The sequence below is a fragment of the Callorhinchus milii genome, unplaced genomic scaffold (assembly GCF_018977255.1).
Source record: "Callorhinchus milii isolate IMCB2004 unplaced genomic scaffold, IMCB_Cmil_1.0 Scaffold15, whole genome shotgun sequence".
Lineage (NCBI taxonomy): Eukaryota > Metazoa > Chordata > Chondrichthyes > Chimaeriformes > Callorhinchidae > Callorhinchus > Callorhinchus milii.
The window spans coordinates 4,006,486-4,022,325 of NW_024704756.1; positions in this window are offsets into that span (position 1 = coordinate 4,006,486).

Here is a 15,840-nt window from a genome sequence, read left to right on the forward strand (position 1 = left end):
GTAAAGCACTTTGAGACGTTATGTCGCTTCTTGAAGGATGCTAAGTCAGTGCATTTTATTGGTTGCTGTTGTTGCAGTTTGTAATGCATTTTCTTGCTGATTGAGATCAAAAGACTGTGGCCAAGTTCCTCCAGTTTCTTGGAAAGTTGGGGTTGCACAAGAGCAGGTCAGGGGGGGAATCAAGTTATGAATGATTCTGATGGGATAAATAAATAGCGATTGTTTTACACTGAACTTACAGTAAGAGAACATAAATTACGCACTGTCACCAGAAAGGAAAACCATGGGAAAGTTGGTACTGGTGCAGTCCCCTATTGAGTTACCTGTGATGAAGCAGACCTTTAGCAGAACATCTGTAATAAGTCCTAACAGATTCCAAGTTTGCAACAGCAATATTTATTGGTTGATATGGTGGTTTGGCTCCAGGTTTGAGATCGAAAGATTGGAGTTACTTCAGGTCAACCTGCTCCCAAAAGCTCATTGGGCCCAGCTGATCTATCATTAATTGAAGGGACATTTGGGTCTGACTTTACTGTAGGTTACAGATGAATAGAAGGTGGCACTACATGAAAAGAAAAGGGAGTCATCGAAATGTCTCAAAGCACTTCACATGATTTATTGTGGAGTATGGTGACTGTGTATTTGTGGCAAACGTGGCTGTCAATTTGCGCGCAGCAATGCCCCACAAACAGGTATGAAGTGAGTGATTGTATTTTGTATGGCGGGGGGGTTGTTGGACAGAACACCGGGAGAAACTCCCTTTTCTTTTCCGATTAGTGCCATGGATTTCCAGCCAACATATCCGAGCAGTTGAAACAAAACAGCCTCACTCAATACCACCGTTGAGCTGATTCTTAAAGCAAACCTACGAATCCCGCTTCCTACCTGAGCTCCAGAATCTGTACAGCGTGATGCTTATCTTAATGTTCTGTCGTGCAAGTTCTTTGATGGATAACGTGATTGTGTTTCAGTTTTGATTATCACTGTTTCACAGATACCGGCACAAATCACAGTGTTACTGTAACTCTTTCTTTGGTCTTAATTTAAGAAGCAATTTCATGAGTCAGAATCAAACCTAGACCCGACCAGCAGCCACAACAATTGTGAGAAATCATAAGATCACAAGATCACAAGATTTGGTCAGATAAAAAAGCCCATTTGATCTCATTCTTCCAGAATATCTGCTCAACTTCTTTGAACGCACCTATGGCCACCTGCCCGCTTCTTACCATCCTCCCAGCACAGCATCAAACTGTTTCTCAAATTAATCCACCATTCTGGCTTCAACCGACCTTTCTGGTAACCCGTTCCAGATGTTAATTACAACAACAACGACTTACATTTACATAGAGCGCTTCACATAGGGTGCCATCTCAGTGAACTTTGCAGGGATAGGGTTGGATGTTGAGCAAAGGAGATGGGAGATCGGGGAGTGAGGAGAAGAGGAGGTGACCATAGGCTCATTCAAAAAGGTAGGATCCGAGGTGGGACTTAAGGACAACAACAACTTGCATTTATATAGCGTCCTTCATGCAAGTAGTGTTTCAGAGCGAAGACAGGAAGAGAGTAGGTCAGATGACGGGGTAGAGGGAAGGAGTTATGGAGGTTAACTAATTTTTTTAATAAAGCAATGCTTCTTGGTGTTGTGATGTCTTGAATTGATCTTTTGTAACCTTAAACCTGTGAAATAGGGGTTTGGGTGCTGGGCTGCCACAGGTCTGCTTTCACCTACACAACCGGTTGTGGTGGAATCAGTTATCTTTAATTCATATCACACGCAGCAGCACAGAGTAATTCTAAAGGAAACAAAATCCCATTGTGAACCTGTGGTGAGGAGTAACTTTGTTTTGTAACTTTGTTAACTCATTGATCTCCACAGTGTGAGGGGCGAATGGGATTTTCGCAGAGTTATAAAGAGAATATATGATTGGGCGATTTCATTCAGCTCGTTGCTTCTGTTCATGAAGGAAATGATTGTAATTTACTCGTAATCATTTTTGAATTAATAGCTTTTCCGCACTGTGTATAACCCACCTCCTTGTTGTCCAGTCTTCAGCGAGAGAGATATAACTGGAAATCGCTTAAATACAGAATCACTCCATGGCATTGATCGCTCATTCCATGGCTGTTTGTGGGATATTGCTGTGCACAAATTGACTTCCACTTTTGCCCATAGTCACACCATTCAATAGTAGTTCCTGTGAAGCGCCTTGAGACGTCTCGATGTTATGATTAGGCCATTGTCTTCTATCCATAACAAGCAAAGGGGAAGGACCACAGGTGGAGGGACTCCTCAGTGTCCTAGGTGGCTTTTATCATTATTATTATGATAGGTCAGGAGTAGTGTGAAGCAGAGTGATGGCGATGACACATACATGGTGAAGTCTGAGTGAATCTTAGCACCATCCTAGGTTCCAGTGGGTCATATCCCCATCCAGTCAAGCTCCCTTTTTATAGCCAGACGCAAGCCTTGCCTTGCCTGGTCCCTGCTCATAGCTCCGTACTGGCCCTGATCAAAACTGCGCATACTGCCACACTGACCTAGGGCAAGGCTGGTCATACCATTTTGGATTGCTGTAGTACAGTGGTTAGAGCACTCGCCTCGCAAGTGAGAGGATTTGGGTTTGATTCCCAGGCAGGGCAAAAAGTTAGGCAAGTTTCCTTGCTCCACACGCCTCTGTTTACCTAGCAGAAAGTAGGAAACCGGTTGTTAGTCCATTGGCTGATCGCTTTTCCGAGGGTTATAATCCCTTCAAAAAAAATTATAATAATAATAATTTGGTCACTCAATCCATGAGTACTCGCAATTGTCTGCCACGTTTCGCCCACAAAATATACAGTATACTTTATGGTATATTCTGTGATGCACTTTGAGACGTCTCGAAGACTTGATAAGGTGCTATATCAAATTCAGAGGATATTATAGGAATATTATTAGTGAGTCATGTGTCTACTGAGCCATTCAGATAGCCCAGAGGAAGCAGAACTCCTTTAGTCTCTCTCTGCCTCTACAGAACCAGTCAAATGAACCTACGAAGGGTCCAAAATGGAATCTTCAGTTTCTGTGTTCTCAATAGATGAGCGGTGTCTCAACATTATGTGGAGTCCTGTAGCTCAATGATTAAAGCACTCACCTCGCACAAAAGATCTGGGTTCGATTCCCGGGCGGGGCAAAATATTGGGAAAGTTTCCTTACTCCACACACCTCTGTTTATCTAGTATTAAGTAGGAACAGGTTGTTGTTAGTCGATTGCGGATCGCTTTCTGGGGGTAATAATCCCTTCAAAAAATAATAATAATAATTTGGTCACTCAATCCACAACTGTTTGTGGGACATTGCTGCGTGCAATTGGCTGCCATGTTTTGCCCACAAAATATACAGTCAATTCACTTTACAGTATATTCTGTGAAATGCTTTGAGACGTCTGGAAGATGTGATAAGACGCTATATCAGATGCAAGGTTATTATTATATCTAATGCAAGGATTATTTTAGAAGAAAATCTGACTTCTACAGCCAATTGCACACAGCAGTATCCCACAAACAATCATGGATTGAGTGACCAAATTATTATTAGTAGTATATTTCAAAGGGATTATTACCCCAGGATAGTGATCCGCCAATCAACTACCATTTGGGTTACTATGTACTGCTAGATAAACAGAGGCATGTGGAGTAAGAAAACTTGTAGAAGGTTTTGCCCTGCCTAGGAATCGAACCCCAGTCCTCTCGCTTGAGAGGCGAGCGCTCTATCCAAGGATACCTGCACTGTAACAAATGCAAGAATTATTATAACATATTACATTGGAGTTATTTATTTATTCAGAAAACTCTAAAAGGACGACATTGTAACATTTCCATCCTATTCTTCAATTCTTCAATTAAGTAACAACAAAGAATGGCTATTGAAGGCAGTAAGTTGGTGATGAGTGGGAGAAAGATGTTTTAATTTTTTTTAATGAAAATAGAAGTGAGAATACCTCAAACAGAGCAACAATGTATACTTATATAGCATCTTTCCCACTGAGATAGACAATCCCATCTCAAAGGCTTCACACATGGCCTGTGATTTACACAGAATGAACTGAGAAGCATGTGCTTTATTATAGGAGATAGGATCTGATGGACAGATGTGCAGGCACTCCCTCTATTCCTAGCTGAAGCCAGGACCATATGTACGACATGTAGCCCTGTTACGCACTATGGGATTATGGTGAGGTCAGGTCAAGGTGGAGTTACGTTCATGTAGGGGGAAGACATTAACTCATTTGTCAAAGCTGCCTTTTTTTCTGTGACGTTCACACACTTAATGGTTGTTATTTGACTCTTAAGGGATGTCAAAGTTGACTTCTAAATTATCACTTTAAAGTTAGACCTCCGATCAGTCTTCTCATTCCCAAAGTCCAGCAGTTATGTACAGAGCTAAAATCATAGCTCTGTAACTTAATGGTTAGAGCACTCGCCTTGTAAGCAAGAGGACCTGGGTTCAATTCCCAGGCAGGGCAAAACTATAGGCAAGTTTCCTTGCTCCACAAGTTTACCGAGCAGTAAGTAGGAACCTGGGTATAAGTCGATTGGCGGATCGCTTTTCTGGGGGGAATAATTCCTTCAAAAGTAAAATAACAATAATAATACTTTGGTCACTCAATCTACAACTATTTGTGGGCAATGCTATGTGCAATTGACTGCTGCGTTTCGCCCACAAAATACACAGTCAATGATAATAATCCTTGCACTCAATTCGCTTTACAGTATGTGAAACGCTTTGAGACATCCCGAAGATGTGATAAGGCGCGATATCAAATGCAAGGATTATTATTGTTATGATAAACATTCCTGTTTTTTCCGGTGATTAGTTTTCACATGGACACTGTTAACTGTCACTGGGGAGGAGGAGAGGAGGGTGGGGGTTGGGGGGCAGATCTGCAGGCTGAGCCATTTGGCCTGGAGGTTGGTTGTGTCTCTGCGTAAATGCTCCCAGTGTAAAATTGCCTCAGGTATCCACATTTGCATTCAGACAGTATTATATAATCTGACATTTTAAGATAATAAACCTGTTATTAGGCGAGGAATGTAGTAAATGCACCTTGATCACGCAACCTTTCAAACCTTACATATTTTAAACCCTGGGAACGTTCAATCTCACCACAGTGAATAAGTCATCAAATCGCGTAACTCATTCCCATGTCAAGAAATATTCCTTTTCTTGACATTATCGCAGTGGATTTTTATGATTCATCTCTTCTCACCTGTTAAGATAAATATACCTCATTTGTTGAAACATTACATAGGCAAGACAGGTTAAATTGTTATTGAAGGAAGGTGGAAATCAGTGCAGTTGTTATTCCAATATTATATGTTACTACTAGTAATAATGCTTGCACTTGATATAGTGCCTTATCACTGTTATGATACTTAGAGTTACATAGATTCACATTTTCCCTGAAACATATTGATGCTATTTGTTTCAACCACAGCTTCTGCAGTGAGTGAGCGCCATAGTAAATTCCCAAAGTCTAGCAGTTACATACAGAGCTAAGACCATGGACTTTCTGCGTGAAGAAGTTCCTCCTAAACTCCCTATTTAGATCTGCTGCTGCCTGTGTTATATTCAATGCCTCTAATGTTGGATTCACCAGCAAGCAGAAACAGCCAACTAACATCCACTTTATTAAACTCTTTCAATCAATTCATGTCCATTTATGTTGCTCTGAACTGCTAGCTCCATGTTTATCAAGATTCATTCTCTAGAGCCATGAGGTGTAGACAACTCAGGAGGGGATATTGTAGCAGAGTCTAATTTGCAGTATTTCTTAATGAGGAATCCCATTAGAATTCCCACCAATCTGCCAGGAATTCCACTCTGAAGGTAAATTCTGCAGAGCAAAGCAGGATGTCATCATGTATTTCCAGAGGATCCCCTTTTGTGTGACTCAGATTCCTTATTAAGGAATCCCTTTAGGAAATATCGCAAATTAGACAACAATAGCTCTCAGTTATGTAGCACCTTTCAATTTGGAAAATGGCTCAAAGTGTTTCACAAATGCGCAGTGAGGAATCTGAACAGAATGGGAGATAAGGGAGCAGGTGAAAGGCTTAAATGAGAGAAGAGACGAAGAGGGGAGGTAGACAATTGATAATAATCCTTGTATTTGATATAGTGCTTTGAGATGTCCTCCTAACATGAAAGTCGCTATATAAATGTAAATTGTATTGTATGCTACCTTTCACTTCAGGAGAACTTCTCAAAGAAGTTCGCTGTAGTGACTGTTTATTTTGTAGGCAAAATGTAGCAGCCAATGTGCGTACAACAATGTCCCACAAACAGCCAAGAAGTGAGTGATCAATTTTATACGTGTGATTGTCCTGTAGGAGTGGAGTCCTGTAGCTCAGTGGTTAGAGCACTCGCCTCACAACCGAGAGACCTGGCTGGGTTCGATTCCCGGCAGGGTGAAACCTTGGGCAAGTTTCCTTACTCCGCATGCCTGATAATAATCCCTTGAGAAAAAAAATAATAAATTGGTCACTTCAATCCACAACTGTTTGTGGGACACTGCTGTGCGCAATTGGCTGCCGCATTTCGCTCACAAATACATAGTCAATTCACTTTACAGTATATTCTGTGAAGCACTTTGAGACGTCGCGAAGACGTGATAAGGAGCTGTATCAAATACAAGGATTATTATTATTATTATTGTTGGGCTTCACACCAGGAGAAAAAGATAGACAGGACCTTGGTTTAATGTCGTCTCATTTGAAGGACAGCACCTTTAACAAGCAGCACACTTGCACCATTGCATTGGGGTGTCAGAGTAGATTATATATTGATTCAAAATCCCTCCATTGGATCTGAACCCACAATCTCTGACTCCAAGCCGAGAGCGCTACCTGTTTGGCTCAGACAGTGGGTACCGAAGGTGAAAGATGTTCCAAGGTCTTAGCATTGACATAAACTCAGGATTGCCTGTGGGAGAGTTGAGGGGAAAATTAGAAGATTTTTTTAACACGCAGGATTTTTAGAATATATGGAATGCTTTGACACAAGTGACTATGCAAGCACGGAACTCAAAATGGATTTAAACAAGTATTTTAAAGAGGAACATGAAAGGGGATCATAAAAGTGCAGGAAATTTGGATTAGAGGAATATAGCTCCAGGAGAGGGCAGGTCCTTTGGCTGAATAGTCTAATTCTCCGCTGTAATTCTATGTGAAAATTAAAATAGGTACTCTGTGAATTTGCCAGCGGGAGAAGTTGAAAGAGTTAGTTAACTCAGCGCTCACCCCAAAAAACTCATAAAGACTGTGAGGCAGCAATAAACAGCTGCTGGGGTGTGTTGCCAAACTGGTTCGGATCAGACCCCCAGTGGTTATGCTTAATCTGTATTCCACTCTCATTAAACTGCACCTACGTTGCTACCCACTGTTCTGCAATGGGGCTACCCAGGTGCTGGAAGCAATACAGAGGAGAGCAACAAGGATGATCCCCTGTGTTAGAGGACTGAGCTGTGCAGTAGATAGTTAAGAGAATTCATATTTTCAAGACAGAGGTAGATAGATATTTGTTAGGTCAGGGCATTAAGGGATATCGGGCAAGAGCGGGAAACTGGACATAAGGTATAGATCAGCCACGATCTTATAAAATGGCGGAACACTCTCAAAGGGCTGAAGAGGCTACTCCTGTTTCTATGGGCACGTCAGAATTCAAAAGAGAGGGCTCTTATAGAATAAGGTAAGATACTAAAAGGGATAGAGGAAGTAAATCCAGAGCAAGACTTTCAGGCACACTAAGGTAGCAAAGCCAATTTTAGAAAAGACACCAGGAAGTCTTTTTTTTACCCAGAGGATGTTTGTGTCAACTGGTAGAACTCTTCCCTTTGTCAGAGGCTGTGGGTTCAAGCCCCAAACTGTGATTTTGAACCCATATAGTTTAGGCTGATGCTCCAATACAGTACTGGGGGTGTGGCACTGCTCAAAAGAGAAGGGAGTTTCTTCCAGTGACCTGGCCAACGGTCCCCAAGATAAAATTACTCATTCACTTTCTGCCTCTTTGAGAGACATTGCTGTGCACAGATTGGCCACCACATTCACTGCAAATACACAGTCACTACACTAAATGGTATAAACCCTTGAGACATCCTCCTGGCATGAAAGGTATTGCATCAATCGCATTGGATGATTTATCAGGTGGAACGGATTTCACCAGGAAGAGTGGTAATAATAATTCTTGCATCTGATATAGGGCATTATCACATCTTCGAGACATCTCAAGGACAGAGGGCAGGATCCTGGACTCATTTAATAAACAGTGTTGGGATGTATGGAGGGGAGGAAATGGTGGGTGGGTGGCGGGTGGGGGGCGGTGGTTGTGTGGGGAGGTGGAGGGCAGCTACCCTGGAAGGATGAGATTTAATCTTGACAACTAATGAGTCTAAATCCTCACCAGGGCGTTTAATCCAGGAGCTCTCTGCACTGACTGCCAAGGATAGACTCACGATTGTTTGCTTTATAAAATACAAATCAGAGACACTCGTTTTTTTTAATAACCTGTGACCCCAGGTCACCTGCAGCTACAAACATTTTTTAGTCATTTATTAAGCTCCAAACCTGCACACATAGGTATGGCTGAGTGACTTTGACAAGGAAATTTCAAAAACAAAAAAAAATCTTTAATAGCTTCATTGTCTCCTCACTCATTGGAAGATTGCCAAAGCAAACAAAACCAGACAGCTTATTTCACGATAAACAACTGCTTCATCAACCTGGATGTCTGCTTTTATACCTTGCCGTGAGATGCAGAGAAAACAAACCTCTGTTCAGTCAATAGCCCTTCTTAGGAGAAAAGACTTGTTCTTATTCTATCATGAAATTAGTTGCCTCACAAATCTGGGCGTAGGTGGGATGTCAACCATTTCATTACTGGATTTCGAGCATGAAAATCATTTCAAATTAAACTAGAAATGACCCACTGTGATATGATGTGCAAATAATAATGAGCGTCTTTGCATCTCATATTGCGCTTTTCACATCGCGAGGACGACTCATAGGATGTACTGTAAAGTGAAGTGACCGTGTATTTGTAGGCAAATATTTAGGTTTAACCACCAGCAAGAGAGATGCAACAAAACCATGAAGGATGCCCTGATTTCCAATTTTGGTGACGCTCTGCGTATAAATTCTGAATTTATAAATTGCCATTTCTAACCCTGAATATCTGTTTTCTTGTCCTGTTGCCTTGGGGTACCTGAAAGGTTTTTCTTTACTCATTCACAAGATCGGTTTGATTGGAGAAGGCCTTTCGATCCATTAGATATCATCCTTCCAGATTACCCACTTTACCGTCCTCCCATCACAGCATCAATATGTTTCTTGAAATCAATTCAGTGTTCTGGCTTCAACCACCCTTCCTTGTAATCTGTTCCAGCCATTAATTACTATCTGAGTAGTAGAAATGCTTCCTGGTGTCTTTTCTAAAACTAACCTTTGCATCTCTAAATTTTGTTTTACTGATTCGGCGCATCTGAAAGTGTCGTTATAATAAATAATAATAATCCTTTGATATAGAGCCTTATCATGTCATCGACACATGTCAAAGAGTTTCACAATTTTTTTTTGTAAAGTGGATTGACTGTTTATTTTGTGGGTTTACATTTTCATTCCCAATAAAAATGCTGTGTACCTCTATTTGTCCCCTCCGAGACATCGTCTTTTAAGGCTTTTAAGAATCCTAGCTTCCTTAATCAATCTTTTTTTGGGATGTAGACAATGCTACCCATTCCCAGTTGCCCTGAGAAGGTGAATGCTGAACACAGGGGTGACCTTTGAGGCACGTGCAGAATACATGAAATAAAATATCAGAAGAATTGCAGTCAGGCTTGATCAAGGAGTTAATATTTTTCACAGAAGACGTGCTTGGGAAAAATTCAGGCAACATCTGCTCAACCCACTTATGACATCTGTGATGCCATCGGGGTTAAAAGTGCAGCACACCTCTGCTCAAAACAAGCTCATCCAGTTGACACTCCATAATTAGCTCTTCCTCTCTCTCTTTCAGCATCTCTTCACCCTGAGAATAATTTGGAACAGGCAGAGAAACCACCCTGTTTCTTTTGTTTTGGTGAGCGAGGTTAGGCATTTTCACCGAACCCATTAATCGAATTAGACTGAAGGAGTTCCACTTAGGCAATGAGGGTTGTCCCCTCAGACAAGCCCCAATCCCCTCCCAAAGTTTTCTAGGCCCCGAATTGTCCAAGGACAATGTGGACCTGAACCAAACTCTTCATGACCACAGGAGCAGGTCAGGTGACCAGATGGCCTCTCTGGCAAGGCAAGCCCTGAGCCTAGTTACCAACAACAACAACAAAAATGACATTTATAGAACGCCTTTCACATCAGGAGGACGTCCCGAAGCGCTGAGCAGTCAGGTGTCCAGACCCGAGCATGTGGGAGGGGTGGTGTAGGGGTGAGGGAAGGTGTAGAGATGGGAGGGCAACCAAAGGCACGATCGAAGAGAAGGACGTGGTTGTAGCAGTAAGTTGGAACCTAGTTGTTAGTTGATTGATGGATTGCTTTCTGGAGTAATAATTCCTCAAAAAAAAATGGTCATTCAATCCACGACTGTTTGTGGAACACTGTTGTGTGCAATTGTTTGCTGCATTTCGCCCAAAAAATACGCAGTCACTCCACTTTACAATATATTCTGTGAAGCGCTTTGAGACAACTCAACGACGTGATAAGGCGCTATGTCAAATTAAAGGCTTATTATTACAACAAACTCAACAACAGCCTTCATCAGTTGAAAGGCAGTCAAAAAAGAGGTGGCCCGCAGTGAAGCATGACGTATAGTTCAGATGGTGAGTACGTGCGTGGCAGCAATGCAGAGGAAGAAGTGCTTTATTTCAAAGACATCTTCTAACGTAGGTTGGTGACTCACAATCCATGATGGATGAGATAAATATTTTTAAGTGTTGCCGTTTACTGAGCATACGTACGTCTGTTGCTAGGAGCACCAAAGTTATTTTATTCTGTTGTCGTGAAACTTTCCATGACTTGGTGATAGCACCAGTCACTCATGCTAGATTATAAAACAATATTCTCATATTGAGGGGAAGACAATAGATCTGTGTCTTCATTACCCACATGACAAGTTCTCAATATTTTTTGATCTATGAGCAATGATTAGACCATCAAGAGCTAGAGCTCTTGAGAGAAGTCTTGAGAGAAGACATGGCAGAGCCAACCTTATAGAGGTGTGTAACATTTTAAATGGGATTGAAAAAATAAAGCCAGAACAATACTTTGGGACCCGTCTCACTGTCCCGCCTGTCACCTTCGGTACGTGGTGTTGGCCACATCTAAAGTTACTCTAAATACGTTTCAAATGTATGTGGCACATGACAGAACAATTCTTGAAATCTAATCTACAAAGGAATTCTGCGTTCTGGTAGTTGCCAAAAAGAATTGTTTAATTGAATGCGTTACTGGTGAAGCCTGCAATTACCTGTGCTTCATATCATGAGAACAGAACACCATGAGACGTTAAACCAAGATTCCTGTTCAGACGGATGCTAAAGATGCCATGACAAGATTGTAAAAGAAAATGGATGTTTTGGATGGTTTGGATGAAGAAGGCCCTTCGTCCCATCTGATCTCAACGTTCACAAACACCCATCCTACTTCTTGCCATCACAGTGTCAAGCAGCTATTTAAATGGGTCCTGTGTTCTAGCGACAACCACTCTTCCTGGAAACCAATTCCAGTCATTAGTTACCCTCTGAGTAAAGAAAAGCCTCCTGGCATCTATCTTGAAATTGTCCTTCACAACTCTAAACCGAAGTCCTCTTGTTTTACTGCTTGGTGCATTCTAAAGTATTGACCTAGGTTTACTTTTTTAACCCTATTTAATGACAACAACAACTTGCATTTATATAGCACACGTCACGCAGGGTAACGTCCCAGAGCGCTTGTATCCACCTCTATGAGGTTCTCTCTAAATCGTCTTCCCCAGCACAAGAAACCACAGAGTAAGAACAGCCCATCAACTCTGCTCTATCCACACATGATGTCTTCTTACTCTGTCATAGACTCCACCGCACCCTGGAGAAAATCCATATTTATTATAAAACTCATGATAAACATAACAATAATAATCCTTGTATTTGACATAACTCCTTATCACATCTTTGAGACGTCTCAAAGCACTTCACAAAATATACTGTTAAGTGAATTCACTGTATATTTTGTGGACGAAAAGTGGCAGCCAATTGCGCACAGCAGTGTCCCACAAACAGTCGTGAACTGAGTGACCAAATTTTTTCTGTTTGTAAAGCATCGTATGGATTTTAAAGTTAATCAGTGTAAAGCTCCAGAATACACATCTCCTCTATTCAACCTGACTTCCTCTCTCTGAAGACAATTTCCTTCCCTATCCTCCTCTCCAGCCCCATCAACGAGCTCAGAGTTTCTTCATCTCTGTCTGAACCTATTGTGGCCTCAAATTCTTGCCCAGTTCTTCAACGATCGACACAACATCGACTGGTTTTATTGTGAGTCTGTGGGAGAATCTCTCATCTTGCTTGAGGTTTGTAAGTGTTAAGCCAAGCCTTCACCCATAACCTTGGCCTGAATCCTGCCAGATGGGTGGATCCCATCTTTGCCAATTGCAAACCTTCCAAGAAAACTGAACATGTGCAGTCACAATCCAGCTCCTAGGAGTTGTAACTCAAGAGCATAAAACGGCTCATAATTTCCAGTAGAATTGTTATTTGTGCAGCAAGGTGCGTGAGGGGTGTATAGGTTCACAATGATATCATTATCATTTCTCTTCTTAGGATGGATTAAGGCACACGGTGAGGTGTTACCATTGGCAGGTGGACTTTCAGCCACTCTGTGCCCCCCATCCTCTGGAACTCCAGTCCCTCCATCTCGCCCGCTCCCGTGCTTCCTTCAGGACCCGTCTCAACTCCCTTCTCTTTGAGCGTGCCTTCAATCACCCTCCACCCCTCTCCCTGTCCTCCATCCTTCCTGATCCCGACCTCCAGCTCAGGTCCAAAACACTGACGTCCTCCAGACATGAAAGGCGCTATACAAATGTAATTTAGTTGTTGTTGTTACTCAGTAAACAGCCTATGCTAGACCTGACCTGAGGGCCCGCCAAGGCCAAGGAAGTGGAAGAGGGTTCTGATTTTCAGCACTGGCCTGGATTAATAGGGTGTGTTGCATAATTGCTTTAAGATTTAATTGGCAATTGGACAGTGACAATGAGAAGCAAGCACAAAAGGATTCCAGGAAAGTGACTGACCAGATTGTGGAAGAGAATGGAGGTGTAAGGTTTAAATAAAGAAACCATTGAATCTAAACGGTGTTTTGGATTTACAGACATTATAGGCTGCACCCGATGGAAGTGGGAGGGAGGGAAGTGAGGGAAGTGGGGGCGTGAGGGAAGGAGGGAGGGAGAGAGTGGGGGGAACGGAATATGCAGATGAAATACAACGGGTGTTTCCTTGGGATCGGTATTGCAGTATTTCCAATCTGAGGACTGTGATCTGCCCTCACAAAGGAACGCAGAGCTCACTTGAGCACTTGACATCATCAAGCTCTTCCTGTCATTTGGCACTGTTCCTTTCCCCCTCAAAACAGCCATTATCACCCCCACCTTGAAGAAACCTTCCCTTGACCCATCACAGCTAACTAGATCGCAGCCCATTTCAAACCTCCCTTTCTTATCCAAGGTCCTTGAGAGAGCCGTTGTCTCCCCGCTTCGCTCTTTCCTCTCCTCCCACTCCCTCCATGAACCCCAACAATCGGGTTTCCATGCTGCCCACAGCTCTTGTCAAGGTCACAAACGACATCCTGACCATGTGCGACCAGGGCTCCCTCTGCCTCCTCATCCTCCTCAACGGCCTGAGGGGTGTGGCAGTGGCATAGTCTGGCAATGTTGCGGAGGTGGTGGTAGGCAGTGCCAGTCATGGCGCAGATGTGGGGGAGAAAGGACAGTTCAGGGTCGAACAAGACACCCAGGTTCCTGACTGGCTTAGTGAGGTTGAATGTGCAGCCGTGGAGGCTGATGCTGCCAGCGCCTGAAGTGCGGAGGAGCTGGCGCGAGCCAATCAGGAGGGCCTCAGTCTTGCTGACGTTGAGTTGGAGAAAGTTGTCCCTCGTCCAGGACTTGATGTCGGACAGGCAGTCGGGTCAGGGTGCCAGTAGTCCTGGAGTTCAGGGTGGAGGCAGAAAGACAAAGTTGGTGTCATCCGCCTACATGTGGAAATTTATCCCATGTCTGTGGATGATGTCGTCAAGGGGGAGCACATAGAGGGTGAAGAGGAGGGGACCGAAGACAGAACCCTGAGGAACACCGCACGAGATGGTGCGGGGGCTGGAGCAGAAGCCGTTTGCCGTGTCGAAGTGGAGGCGGTGTGAAAGGTAGGACCTGAACCAGTCAAGGACAGAACCTTGAAGGTTGAGGTGGGAGGAGGATTGAGTGGACTGTTACTGCTAGATAAACAGAGAGGTGTGGAGTAACGAAACTTGCCTAAGATTCCCCCCACCACCAGGAATGGAGCCCATGTTGCCTCGCTTGCACTAACCACTACACTAGGAGACTCATCATTAAAACTGATAATTTAACGTAAAATAGTTGTATTTCTTTCATTTAATATAGCGCCTTTCAGGTCGAGAGGACATCTAAAAGCGCTTCACAGAATTTTACCATGAAGTCTGGTGACTGTATTTTGTAGGCAAAGGCAGCAGCAATATACTACAAATAGCCAGAAAGTGGGTAACCAATTGTATCTGGAGGATTGTTGGACAGGACACTGGGAGAAACCTGGGAGAAACCAGGGAGAAACACTGGGAGAAAAACCATTTTCTTTTACAATCTTTTCATGGGATCTTTAGCATCCGTCTGAACAGGAACCTTGGTTTAAGGTCCCATCTAAAGGTCGGCACCTGCAGCAATTCAGTACTTGTCCTGCACTACACTGGAGTGTCAGCCTGGACTATGTGAGTTTTGCACCCATAGCCTTCCCACCCAGAGGTGAAGAGCTACTAATTGAGCCAGTATGATACTTCCAATGTGTGTAAGGTGGGACAACAGGGAGGGAATTCTCCAAGTGGACTTGATGCACAAATGACCCTTCATTGTCCCTAATTTTTCCCACTTATGTATCTGCGTAATGTAGAACAGTCCACCATTGTGCCTCTGTATTCTTCCCTATTGCACAGACAAAACACAGCCACGTCCATATTAAAATTGCATATTATTGTTAGTGATGGACGGTCAGAAACCCTAACTCTGGGGAAATGTACTTGACCTATTCAAACTTTTGTTGTTGTTGTTGCAGTCATCTTTTAAACAAAGGGCAGAATTTATTTCGTGGCAAGTGTTACTCTGTATAAATTTGATGGCAACATTACCTTTAGCAAAACACTTGCCCCGGCAGAAAAACAAACCAGAAATGCTTCACATATTGCAAATGAATGGTAGTGGGTGAGATGCTGACAGTTCAGCACTGCGACGTGTTGCAGCACATATTATGTTAGCAACATCACATCTGCGAGCCAGGGAGGGAATTGGCTGAAAGTTTGGTTCAGATCTGAAAGTCAACACCTATTTATCTTCTAAAAAGCTAAGTTTTGTTTGTCATCTCTCCGCTGGTATGGTTAAGCCCAATATTTCATAGAAGGTCATGTCCTTTGACAATGTGGAGCCAAAAGGATAGGAAACCTGTTGTGACATGGGGTGAGAAATTAATCTACGCCCTGAAGCAAGTGTAGCCACACCCACTACGGCACGCAAACACTATTGAAACTCCATAAACCTACTTGTCTCTAATTGTGGTGGTG